Genomic DNA, 14,466 nt, shown 5'->3' on the forward strand with positions numbered 1-14,466 from the left:
ATCTCTTGACAAAACTCTTAGTGAACTCTTTTAAGTGTTTTAACAAGAACATAGTGAAATCTCATTTCTATGCTTTATGCTTAAGACTTGTGATCTTTTACATAATAAAGAATTTGTTGGACAGATAATTCCATTTTTTATTTTTTATACGAATGAAATTTCACCATGTGTAAATCAGTATATTATCGATATTCAAGATTTTAAAATGTCTGATAACGAATTTATTATTCGTGAGTTTTGTTTAACTGCATGCGATGATACAGTAAATTTCCATTGCTTCGTAAAATCACCAGTAGAATATAATTTATTATCAGTAGGATGTCAAAAAATGACTGGTTAACATTAAATTTGCATGGATGGAAATGGAATAGCAAAACTGGATATATTGTATCATGCATACGAAACCTTGTATATCAATTATGCGCAAAGAATTCAACCTTTTATTGTAAATGTTTAGAGAAATCTCTTTGGATTAAAAGAATATTTGCATTAGATAATGTCATTGATTTAGAAACAAAACATTGTAATTCATTAAATGAATTATGTGGAAATACATTTAATGAATATTGTTCTTTTCACACAACTATTGTAAAGAAATCAGGATGTGCATATCGTAATGCACAACTTTTGAATTATTGGTGGAAATATGAAAGATCAACAGCATTAACTAATGCATTATCAAGATTGTAATGAGGAATTGTAAATAAAATGCATGGGTGTAAGTTTTAAAAAGTTATTGTAAATTAAAAAAAATATTGTAAATTAAAAAAATGTAAATATATAATAAAAATAAAAAATAAAAAAATATTTGTTTTCTTTTTAAAATTTTGATTACATGTTTATAAACGATATCATCATTCTTTTTCAAATTTTTCTTGTTAAACAAGTTTAAACACTTTTCAAATGATTGAGTGCGAATAATATGATGCAGAAAATATAAAACAAAATAGCCACATAACACAGAATTATCATGCTGATATTGTTGAATATTTGTAAAGTACATTTTAGTATTTTTCGACAAAAAGGTCTTTATTTCCTTGGGAATGTCCATAGCAAGACTATCAAAGTAGAATCCATGTTCTTTCTTACTGATGTACACTGCAACACAGTGGGAACCAGCAGAATCAGATGTATCAAGATTAATCACAAGTGCCGCAGGAGGTTTTACCATTACAGGAAATTTGTCAATAGGGTAAATTCCAGTAACACTTGCACCAGTTACTTTATCACTTAGTAACACTTTTAATAATTCGTCACTATACATGATGAAGATTATTATTATTATTTTTAATTGTAGTAGGTATGTAATTATCACTGTTATTCACATGTAACACATAGTCATACACTTTCACATATTCACTATACAGTAATGCTTCATGAACAGTACACCTATATTGTACGAAACGATGCTTATTATGTGCACACCGATGAACGTGAAAACTTAATGCAGCATACTTTGGACAGTTTATTTCTTCTAAATTTGTAACTTTTCTCTGAAGAATTTCTTGAAGAAAACACTTTCTATTTATTTCGTATGTGTATATGGTTGTAGTATTTGAACAATATGTTTGAAGTATTTGCTTAAGATGTGAATATTCTACATTCCCTTCGTGCCAGGTAATGCCATACACGTTCTCACCAAGATATTTGTTTGTACTTACGATTGGCTCAGCTAACTTATTTAAAGGAAATGGTGGTTTAGAAACCCAATTTTGGAAGAAGGGAACGTCAGAATTTACATGGCTAGCTCTTTTATAATAAAGTCATCTTCGTTATCATGATACGCTGAGAAGTGAACAACAACCCGCATTGTACACAACTGAATAAATTAGAAGGTTTCAGTATAAATATTTCTGTCTTTGTCTACTTGTGCTAAAGAATCGAATTACGCGTACACAATGCATGTAACAGGCTCAGTTAAAGTTTCTGAAAATGATACTTTTAAATTTACAGGGGAATCGCGTACTACATCCCACGTGTTATCATCTAAAGTTCCTGTTGGAGATAAAAGCATACAGAGCATATCCGTTTGGATAGTCATCAAGAGTAACAGTATGTGAATAATTTTGATAATATATACCAGTACCTGAAATCAAAGTATAGTAACTTAGAAGGTATAAATTATTATTAAAATCAGGAATGAGGGGGTTGGGACGAAATGATTTTGAACCGACTTGTAATTGCAGAGTGTTAACGTTAAGGTTTCGAAATTCAAAGGGATTAAGATGTGATTTCCCATTGAAGGCTGTGTTGGAGATGAAACCAATAATCAGGCCTTTAGGAACATTACCCAGGAAGAGATTATCAATGTTGTAAGACTTTACTTGTGCAGGTATAGTATAAGATCTTGTTTCCACTCTCGTCAGAGGTAACTTGGCTGTTTCCGAACCCATTCGTGTATTTAATTGCATAGCTAAATCTGCAGCTACATCAATACGTCGTACATGAAGAATAATTTCTTCAAGTGCAACTTTATAACTTGTATTTTCAGGAGACATTAAGCAAAAATTATCTTTACTACGATGCAGTTTTACACGTAAACTTACTTTGTTAGGGAGCATACGATCTAAACTTACAATATCAGTATGAAGACGTCCATACATTTCAAAAGATTTACTATTTTTCACCATATTAGCACGTTTTTGAAAACCAGCATTTGTATTATATAATTTATTAAAATTTTTGCAGTATCTTTATACCACATGGCACATGCTAAATGTGTTTGAGAAGCATCATAAGAATAATTTAATAATGTTTCAATGTATGCACGATAACGATAAGATCCTGATGAAGAACTAATTAATTTATCATTTAACGAAATATCAATTTGACTAAATAAAGAATGTAAGAAATTATTTACGGGTGCAACAATATCATCATTAGCTAAGGTTGTACCATCAGCTTTAGTAATTTTACGAATTACATAAAGATATAAATATGCAGGATGAATAAATTCACCTGTTTCTCCAGGAATAACAAATTCAATAGGTCCTTCTGAGGTTAATGTGGAAATTGGACGATATTCAGCATTTGTAATTGCTTATATAGCTGTTTGTGTCATTGGTATAGAAAAGAAATCAAATTCATTGGTACAACATTCAAAACTATTTGAATTTAGGAACGCCATTATGAAAAGTTGTCGTGTGTATGTTTACGTTTTGTTGGTGGTCCAAACTTTACAATTGCAGGAGCTTTCCTTTTGCGTGACCGTCTCTTGCCGTTACCAGTTAGCAACTGCCCAAATTTATTAATTGCTTTTGTCTTTAAACTATTACCAGCTTCTTTTACACGCGCACGAACCGATTCTTTAAATGGTCGATTTTCTAATACATCACCCGCAACTTGCATACCGGTTTGTAATGCTTGACGTCCTACAGTTTTTGCACCTTGTTTAAGAAATGGTAAAGCAAAACGAAATAATCCTTTAAAGAAACTACCTATACCATGTCCCCTTTGATATACAGGTCCTGAAAAATATGGTATTCAACGTCCACGGTAATAAGTAACACGTCTTGCTCTCATTTTTTACTATTATAATTATTATTATTTAGAAGACGCAGGAGAGCGTCTAAAATGTAGTGTTACGGTCAGTGTCCCAGAACGAAATGGCAAATTTCGCCCTGCATGGTCTTTTAATAGTATTCCGATTGTGTTAAAACAAAATTTTGCAAGTGGCATATAATGAATATCTTCCAATGTAATTGTTTGAACTTTTCCGTATTTAATATCAGAGATTGTTGCTATACGTAAAAATGGTGCTTTTGTATCACCTAAAAATTGATATTGTATAATATCTGTATAAATAAAAATTTGATGTGGATATCCGATATCTATGTATGGTTGTTTGAATCCATGAGAAACTTTTACAAGATCTGATTTTTCAGAAAAGCCTAATTGAAAAGCTAATGTAGGCGACAATGTAACTGATTCTACACGTTCATCAAATTCAACATGTACATTTGAAAAACTAAATCTTATAAACTCGATATTGCGTTTAATTCATCTAGTAAATGATGAATGGATGAATAATATCCAATAAGAATTTTACTTTTCATAGGTTCTGCATTTTTAAATTTGTACCATATAACGTTTTCACCAGCGGTAACATTATAACATGTTAATGGAATATGTACTTCACTTAATCCTACATACCAATCGGATTCTGATAAACGAATCTTATTTTTTAATTGATTAATAAAATGTGTTGGACTATTTGTAGGATATACATCTGCACTAGCATTTGAAACTAATGTAATGTAAAAACTATCATCAATACTTTCAGAAATCATTTTCGTTTAAAGTGAAGTGTTAGGTTTGAAGTTCCAAAACGAAATGGTAATTTTAACCCGTGTTCATCTTTTAAGTTTACTTCTATTGTATCAAAATATTTCTTTTCAACTTTAACATAATATGGTGTGTGAAACACAAAAGATTTTACATGACCGTGTTGTACATTATATACACTAAGTTTTCGAACTAATGGACCTATATTTTGTTGTTGTTTTACAATATAAATGCAAACATTAATTGTATTGGGAATATTATAATCTAAATCACATGGAATTTTTCCACGTGCTAATATTAAATCAACATTTTTAACTTTTGTGTATATAACATTTTTAACATCAACCGTATTTTCATTAATAAATCCAAAAATCTGTTGTAATCCTGGTGTAACACCAATCATACATTGATCTTCTAATTTTAAAGAATGTTTAATAACAACTTGATTTTTATTTTGTAAATAGTGTAACATACGAATATTTTCAGGAATTAATTGTAGAATCGATTCAATTGATGAATAATATCCAGGTGTTATTGCAACATGGTAGCGTTCAACTTTATCATCGATAACACTAGTAATTATAATTTCTGCATTTTCACCAACATTGTAAAAACTCCACGGAATATTAATTTGTGTTTATGCAACAGCCCATTCCCCATCACATAAATCAATAGGTTGTGCCAATTTAACTCGAAATGATGATGTATTATTATTAAAAAGATTGCTACTAGCATTTGAAGGAAGAGTAACGTAAAAGTCGTGTGTAAAGTTCGAATTCATTTTGCAGACTGAATACAATCTGATCTAATCCACGAATTCATACTTGATGGATATCCTAACCATTTTACATACATCCACCCTTTTTTACGTTTTAATACTTTTTCAATAAGATATGTTTTCTTTGAATTTATAATTACTTTTTGCAATTCTTGTGCATAAAATATTCCTTTAATTTCTTCACCGTTCCAATCTTTTAATTCGTAAGTGACAGGATCTGACTTAATACATTTGTCAACAATAAATATTTCTTGTGACCATTTAGGTAAATATCCTTTTTCTAATATATGTTTATACTTACTAACACGTACATAAATTTACATGTTATATTCTTTTTATTCTTTTTATTCCCGTATAATGTTTCCCACACTTGATTCACATTGGAATCATTTACTTGTGCAGGTGCCATTTTAATACTTGAATGGTATGAATGATTATAACTTTTTTAGAATTTGATCTAATACATTAATATAACGGTAAATATTCTTTGCAGTAAAATAACGATACAATCTTTCTTTTATTGTACGTATAAAACGTTCTGCTAACGCGCATTTAATTTCGGAATGAACACTATAATGATTAATTTCATATTCTTTAAACAATTGTTTTACATGACGATTATAAAATTCACCGCCTAAATCTGTTTGTACGTTAAACACGGGTAACTTGAAATTTTTAAAAATTTTTGTTATTGCTTTTACCATTTCAGGACCTATCTTTGTTTTTAACGGAACACAATGTGCATAACGTGAAAAAATATCAATACAACATAATATATATTTATAAGTATTATTATACTTTGCAGTATTTTGCATATCTGCTAAATTCATTTGTAATGTTTCATTTGGTGCACTAATATAATACTTTTTACGTTCAAAAACTTTACGAGCAGGTGCATATAATGTATAAGCATCTTGAGAAGCTAACCAATTTTTAATTTTCTTTTTAGATAACTTTGTTTTGCGTTGTAATGTTTGTATATTTGATAAAGAATCAGGATTTGAATAATCATAATACATATTTGATAATTTTGTCATTTTACATACTATATTCTTTCCAGTGTTTAAATAAATTAGCAACTACTGCAGGACTAGGAGATTTTCTTACTTTACGAATACGTTGTCTACTACTATTGCTATTCACTTTTGATGCTAGTGTGCTAATAGGTGTGCCAATAAATTATTTAGGAACATTAAGATCTTCTAATAAATTTTTAAATTCATGAATACCTATAGGATTTCTTGAATATTTTCCTGTACGAACAACATCATTTATTAAATCTATAATATTTGAACCTGCTATTGTTTTTCCATGAATACGTACAATGCCAGACTTATCCCACTGAATTTTGTCAGAACTTGTCAACTGTTTTATTAATAGATCTGTTTTCCTACGAAGTGTTTTCGGTACTGATTGTAAAATTTCTGATACAAATGGTAAAATAGAAGTATTGCTATCTTGTTTGGAACTTGATGATGATTTTTCTTCTTCTTCCTCTTAAATGATAGGTAAAGTAATAGGTTTATGTGAAGAAGAAGATGTATACTGTAAATAACGATGCAAAGCTTGTTGATATAATTTCCACTTTTGTTGTACACTAAGATCACGACCTTTTAAGATATTCATTTCTTCATCTAAACGTGACTGATGTGAATCTATGGATTTAAGATTTGATTGAATTTCATGTACAGCATTTTCAGGAACTAAAATCATTTTGCGTAATTCTGACATATTTAACGACTGAAAATACTACTTCCTATTGCTGCAAGAAGTGGTCCCAAGATTAATGGTAGAAGCGCACCACCTTTTTGTAGTAACAACTTCTTCTTTTTATTCAATGCAGTACGTTCCTGAGATAGAGCACGTAAGATCTTTTTATGTCTACGTAGATGTTGCTTCTGACGAGAATTTAAAGGAATGTTTCCTTTTATTGTGTTTTAGCTACTTGAGATATTGTTCTTATTAAATCCCCTGAAGCATTTTGTAAAATTTGTTTTCGTTTTGCATTCTTGCATTTACACAGAGCACGGATCGTGCTGTAGTGTCATTTCACCTTCAACATCTTGATGCAGACTGAACAAAAATTTCTGTATGCATGTCTTTTACGTTAGCGTACACATGCATGATTTCATTCGGAAAAATATTTGTACGTATTCGCAATGCATCGTTTGTTTTTTGTGTCAAGTCAAATAATAAATAAGTGTGAGGCTCCCGTGTTACTTCTTCGAACACACTCACGACTTCTTTACTATACCGAGGCATAATTTGCCTTGCTAAATATTGTATTTGTAATTTATCACGTGGATTTTTAAATACTATAATATAATGTGCATTTAAACTAATATCACGTGCATGTTCTCCTTTTGGAAATAAATTTTGAATAATAAATATTACAGTTAACTTTTTATGATGTGAATACTTTATAAATAAATTAGCAACATCGCCATTAGTTTCCGACATTAAATCATCAAGTATTAATATTGAATTTTCTTTAATTTCAAAATTATTCATGTCAGGTATTACCTCTACAAAACGTATTTTTGCATTTGCATCTAATTTTGGTATTACTGCACCATAACACCAAACAATATCATTAAATTTTGTACTAAACATTTGATCACATTCATTAAGTAAACGATTTACAAAACAAGTTTTACCAGCCCTTGAAGAACGAGCAATTAAAATAATAGAGGGATGTTGAAACTTTAACATCTTGTAGTCAAATGAATGCATACAATAGAGATTCTGCTTTATATACACACTCACACTCATACATTAAATATTTTCACAATCCATTTTTAACGAGTTTGCACACCAAACGAAATGAATAAAAAAATCACTGGGATATAAAATTAAAGTTTGAAATGACTAGTTATATATATATATATATATATATATATATATATATATATATATATATATATATATACTGTTTGCACAGCAAACGAAATGAAAATCACTGGGATATAAGATTAAAGCTTGAAATGACTAGTTTATATATATATTGTTTGCACAGCAAACGAATATATAAAAAATAAATTAGGAATAAACTAAAATAAATTAGAAATAAATTAAAAAATAAATATTTTTACAATCGATGATTGTTCGGGTTTTCATTGCACAAAAGAGACATTCATACAACTCACATTCACTCATTCGTGGGTCTATATCCGTAAGGTATACTTGCACGTTTTTGTATTGGATCATCGTCAGCTATGTCAGGTTCGTCAATTCGTTTTCGTTTTTTGTTGACCTCACGGTGTGTCTTTGTCTCTCTACAGCTAAAGATACGGAACCCCGTTCTACGAACGATGCTATTTGGGTTTTCTATTAATGTGGACTCTAATTGTCCAGACACTAATTTATAGAAACTCTCAAATTTAATTTTTTGAGAGGTCCTATCATTTAGTGTTATCCCTCTAATTTTGAATATATCTCGAACATCCCCTTGGGCGTTTGTTAGCCGCATCGCGTAATTTTTACAGCCTAGAGCTATAAAGGTTGTAAACTCCCAACCTTCAGGAATTTCATTTGTCAGATCACCCAAATAGTTTCCGAGCGGTAACAAAGGTTCCTCATCTTTTCTCTGTAGGTACATGATACTGTCACTGTCACAGTAGATTACTCTGTCAGGTCCTACAGTCGTCAGTAGTTCGTAAAGTCTAAGTCTGGCCCACGAAGTAATAAATGCGGCTAGTATCACATTGGAAAACTCCAACGGAACGTTTTCATTTTCAATATCTCGGTATGTGAAAATGAGATGGTCATCATCAATTGGTACCACACTTTGAATCTCATACCTTGCCGTAGTTAAATACCTAAGAAATATGACCTCATCACAAACGATTATACTCTGTGACATGTCTGTGCGTTGCCCCCACTTTCCATACAATGAATTGAGGTATAGTTTCGCACATTGCCTCAAACCCGGGTTCATCCTAATATTATCATAATTTAATCGTATGCCTTCATGGGCATAATATTCATCGATATATTTATGTTTGTCTTCTTCAGTGGTACATTAAGCAGGAAAACCAGAGGCTTCCTGCTTCATCTGAAGGAAGGAATTCACATAGGTCCCGAACAGCCCACCTGAATTCCCCTCTTCAAGATCTAAGAGTTCAAATTCGCATATTTCATGTATATCGATTATTTTGTAACCTTTTTTAAGAGCAAGGTGTAACTCTGGAGTGCAAACTGTTCCTGTGAGAGCACACTCAGCGTCACTATGGGTACATTCGTTAGTGTTTTCTTCTTCCATGCATGTGCGGCAAACACCGAAAAGTAATCGGCCTCCCGCCACGTAAGGAATAATCGGAAAATACATGTTTTTCGGGGGCAAGATTGTGCATTTAACTACACCGTGAATACTTTCCACATCTGGAAAGTCCGGCCCCGTGTAAATCTTAGGTGATTTAACCGGCATAGGTTTACGTGCCATTACCCATGGGTAAAGACTAGTTACATCGGCGTAAGAAATTCGCTCATCACTCGCACAATTGACGTAAGAACGAAAGACCTCCGTGCGACCACCGTTGTAACAGTTCTTAGGAATAAGAAAATCAGGCAGATTAGTACAACGTTCTTGAACAAACTTTTGCACTTCCTTGTCCGTCTTTACCTTATTGTCCCAAGAACATTCCCATATTTCATATAGGATTACACCTATACTTTTCAGGTACCTACGGCGGCACATGGTTTGCTCATATCGTTTCTCCATCGAATTGTACGAGTCTTGAGCATCGTGCAAAACCGCGTCACGGTTAAAGGGAAAACAAAGCCGACAAGCATGGAAATAACACCCGTAATAGTCGAAGGTAGCGTTGAGTCCTTCGTGCCATCCATCGACCTTGTACCTACCAATATACTTTTCCCCACCTCTCCTAGCATGCTGGATTTCTATCCCTAATTGGTCTTCCATATACATAAGCCATTGCATAGCTTTTGTGCTATACTTGGTCTTATGATGAAATCTCAACGCGGGAATGATAGGAATAGTATTTTCCGGTAAGTGCAAGGTACGATATGTTCGCATTGCAAGACTTGCAAAGGTGGATGATGTTATGAAACATTGCAAACCCTCCGTTTTCTCTTCAATGATATCGCTAAACTTAATGACCGCTTCTGTTAGAATTCTAACGTCATTTTCACAATAAGCCAGCATATCCTTCTGCAGCTTAAACTCCTCGCCACTCTCCGCACGTTCTTCGTGCCAGACTTCCAGTTGTTTTCTTCCGTGCTTCGCCCCTCAGGGTCATAGTACTCAAGCGGAAGGTAGGGACCGACATAATTTTGATTCTCTTCAGTATTAAATAAATATGGGGAATCTCCCTTCTTTAAATATTTACTAAGGCCTAAAGTTTTCGTTAATTTAGATAATTTCACACCAATAAAAAGGAAAGAGTCGCGAAAAAAAGATACGGTTATCTATATTAATATTAAAAATCTTTTGACCCTGGATAAGAACACTAGGTACAATATGCTGGTCTTCTATTAGAGTTCTAAGACAGAAGAGGCCATCGTATCGGGATCCATTATGGGCGATCGCGACGATCTTTTGAAAGACAGGACGCTCTACTAATACGGGGTTAATAAACTCCGTCACTGTCTTAAAAGAAAACGAACGATTTCCAATATTGTCACAGGACGTTTTACAAGGCTCATCAATACCTTTCTTTATACAGGCGTAACAAACATGATGACAACACACCAGTACAACTTCATGTTCCCTTTCACCGCGCTCATTCGGTGCCTTCAACATCGTCTCTACATCATAGGTGATGTACATAAACCTTTTCGTATGAACAGGTTGCTGTCTCTGAACAAAACATGTATGGTTTGTATCAACATACGCACGGCACGTTGAACAAAAATGTTCACCACACATGTGTTCAGATTTTCGCCCCCTCTTATCAAAGATGATACCACAATCGATGCAGAGTCTTACATTATCACATACGGATTTAGCCGCTTTATTACGTGCCACATGGTTGTCAAAACATATACCCTCAGCAAACTCTCTATTGCATGCATTACATTTAATTCTGTTTGCAGTATAGTCCCGTTCATGAGCATGTTCGCAAAAAGTACAACGAGTTTTACACTTGTGTGCACGTGACCTTTCATCATAACCTTCCAAACAATAATAACAATACTTCCGTTTGCTAAAAAAACTTGTAATATTACGAATGGGTTCGAAATGACCAATAGTGTTACTTCTTTGATACAGGATAAAAATCTTATTTTCTGCATGTTCTCCCGGGTAACGTACTATATATTCCCGGTTATTCTTTTCAATCTCCTCATAAACCACGATTTGATACTCTCCTTTCAAATATGCTTGAAAGAGGTCCAAATCAGAGAAGTCACAACCTTGCTTACTTTGAACGTTAACTCCTGCCATCTCGCAGAGAACTTCTGCTTTAAAAAGCCACCTATTATAATCTTTTGTTCTTAAATTATATAAAACTTGACCACTTGAGGTATGCTTTGTTATCCAGTATATTATGGCCATGGGGAGGCAGTACATATTCTTATTTTCAATGCGAATTAATCGCTTTTCCAAGTAATCTTGGTATTTGCAATATTTTTGAACAGCACTCATTGCATTAGGTCTTCCTTGTCCGTGCAAATTCTCAGCTATGTGAAATCGAAACAATACTTCTTCCCCTAAAAGGAACACTTCATTCGAATTTAGTACTCGTTCGATTGAAGTGAGGACTGTTCTAGCAGTCAAATTGCCCTTTCTTCTAAACGGCACATACACAGGTTTGTTATTAGTACTATTACTACTCTCGATGTATAAACCAATGCAGTCCATGGGCCGTGCATTGGAGATCACATGTTTCAACGCAAAATCAATTAAACTTTCAATATAGGCCTTTGGGTTATTAATATTCCTTTCATCACCCACAGGTCTGACGGCAATTTCATGGCCCGTAAGATGAAACTTACGAAACCTTTGTCTGCTTTGTCTTACAACTTCGAAATTACTATTTCTTTGATTATCCCCGCCATTATTATTATCACTACTACTACCACTTGTACTACCACTATTAGGACTACCAGTAGTACTACATGTACTATTCTTGTTCATGTTGCCATGTCCAACCATATGACGGGCCAGGCTGAGGAGAAAAAATCATTTGGTTCCCATAATCATTATTATCCTGTACACAGTATTGAGCTGGATTGTATACAGGATTTTCTCCCTGGACTTGTTGCGTGGGTATAACCACAGCATTGTCCTCATTTTCAACCAATCTCCTCATTTCTTCTTCAATTGGTATTTCAACGGAATTTATATTGCCAATCCCATCTGCTTTATCATTTAGAAAAGATAAATCTTCATTAGTTAACAAATGTAAATTATTAGGACTCAAGTTATGAGTTTCTTGAGGGGTCATGACTATGGCATTATTTTCAGATTAGATTAAGCACGGTTCCAAAACAAATCGCGAGCCAAAATCAAAAAAGTTAGATAACTCTGTATCATTTATCCTATCCACCTGACCTTCCCTACAAGCTAATAAATACATAACTTTATCTAGAGCCAATTCATACGTTTCTTTAGTACGGAAAAACCCGTACACAAATAAATCTATTATGTCAGCACTGCTTACGCAGTGCTGGACAAGTAGTGTATCATTACCTTCAAAGGCACGAAGGGTCCGCAATATGGCCTCGCATCTCACCGATCCCCTATGGCCAAGGCTGTTCAATTCCATAATGGCTTTCCAGGTACTAAAAACCCTAGGGTACTCGCTGAGACCGCGCAAGACCTCTTGCAGGTAGATTTCATCTATCATGTTTAATTCTTCAGCTGGGCAGAAGAAATCCATCTAAAACCTAAAACAAAGAAAAACTATTTTGAGTAATCAACTCCACTTTAATAAAAAGATCAAACAAATACTTCTTTTTAAGCAACGGTCACATGATAATATCATATAAAAGAAAAAATTAATCATCTTTAGTTAATTATTAATATGTAAATAGAAATCAATCAAGTTACTTTATGAAAAATCAGTAAATATATTCACTTATATTGAGTTGTAAACTATTCTATTAAAAATATCCATACACACAAAAAAAGTCTCTCTGTGTTCATTACTATTGGTTAAATACAACTCAAGTACAATTAGAAAGTATATATTTTTTTTCTTTTTAGAAAAAATCACAATAACCATAAGAAATACACACCTTTCAAGGCTTAGTTGTTCGTTCACAAACCCACAAAAAAGAAGAAGAAATCTCGACTCTGCGTCGGTACTTTTAATGTCTGGGTGTTTCAATGTGATTGTTAGCACCACACAATAATTAGCAAGGCTTCAATGTCTGTAATAAAACAGGCTTCAATAAATATAGTGATAATCCAATATACTTTATTTAATACTATTAAAATAGGTTTAATAATCAGGAAAGTTTTCTCTGTGATCTTTAACGCACGCCGACGTAAGAAAAAATGATAAGGCGTACACATCAAATGCAGGTTATATCATGTTCTATCAAGTGTTCTCCCACCACCACTAACAGTGACACCTGTCGGAAGAGTTTTAAATTACAACTTAGTTTAGCCCGTGTGCCGTGTTGATGTATTTCGTCGATGGTCCCAATATATTTCTATATTTTAAAGGTAAAGTATGATATATATTTCTTAAAAATACTAAAGATAAAATTTACTAAGGATAAAATTTCTTTTTTATCCTTGAAAATACTACTGATAGCATTAAATAAGTACCATGAACCCGCAATTGTGTTCTGTTAATAAAACATACTTTGTGAGGCATAAACCCTTCTCGCAATTGTGTTCTGTCAATAAAACGTACTTTGTGGGGGCCTAGCTTATTCTATCAGTAATCCAAAACACGTTCAATGTGTTACAAATCCCTAAGGGGGACCTACCTACCCACCAACACATAGGCCCCTTCAGTTGAGCATAATTATCATAATTTTATTACCTATTCAGAAAAAAAGCCCTGCATTTGTAGGTTACCTAACTAATGGGAAACGTGCCATCAGTTGTAGGGACATGCTACGAATAGCCGTACATAATTTCATTTCGCTCTAACATAATATGTGTTCAATTTATTTTAATACTGTTAAAATCTAAGAGGGACCCTAACTAGCGGTAAGAACCCCTCAGTTGAGGAATATGTTAGGGATAGCCGTACATAATTTCATTTTGCTATAATATAATATGTGTTCAATTTATTTTAAATACTGTTAAAATCTACGACTGAACCATAACTAAGGGGCAAAACCCCGCAATTGTAGGGGATATGCTGCGAATAGCCGTACATAATTTCCTTTTGCTATAATATATGTTCAATCTATTTTTAATAGTGTTTAAATCTAGGGGGTACCATTAGCTACTAGGCAAGAGCCCCTCAGTTGAGGAACATGCT

Source organism: Thermobia domestica, chromosome 6 (genome assembly GCF_964235325.1).
Source record: "Thermobia domestica chromosome 6, izTheDome1.hap1.1, whole genome shotgun sequence".
Classification (NCBI taxonomy): domain Eukaryota; kingdom Metazoa; phylum Arthropoda; class Insecta; order Zygentoma; family Lepismatidae; genus Thermobia; species Thermobia domestica.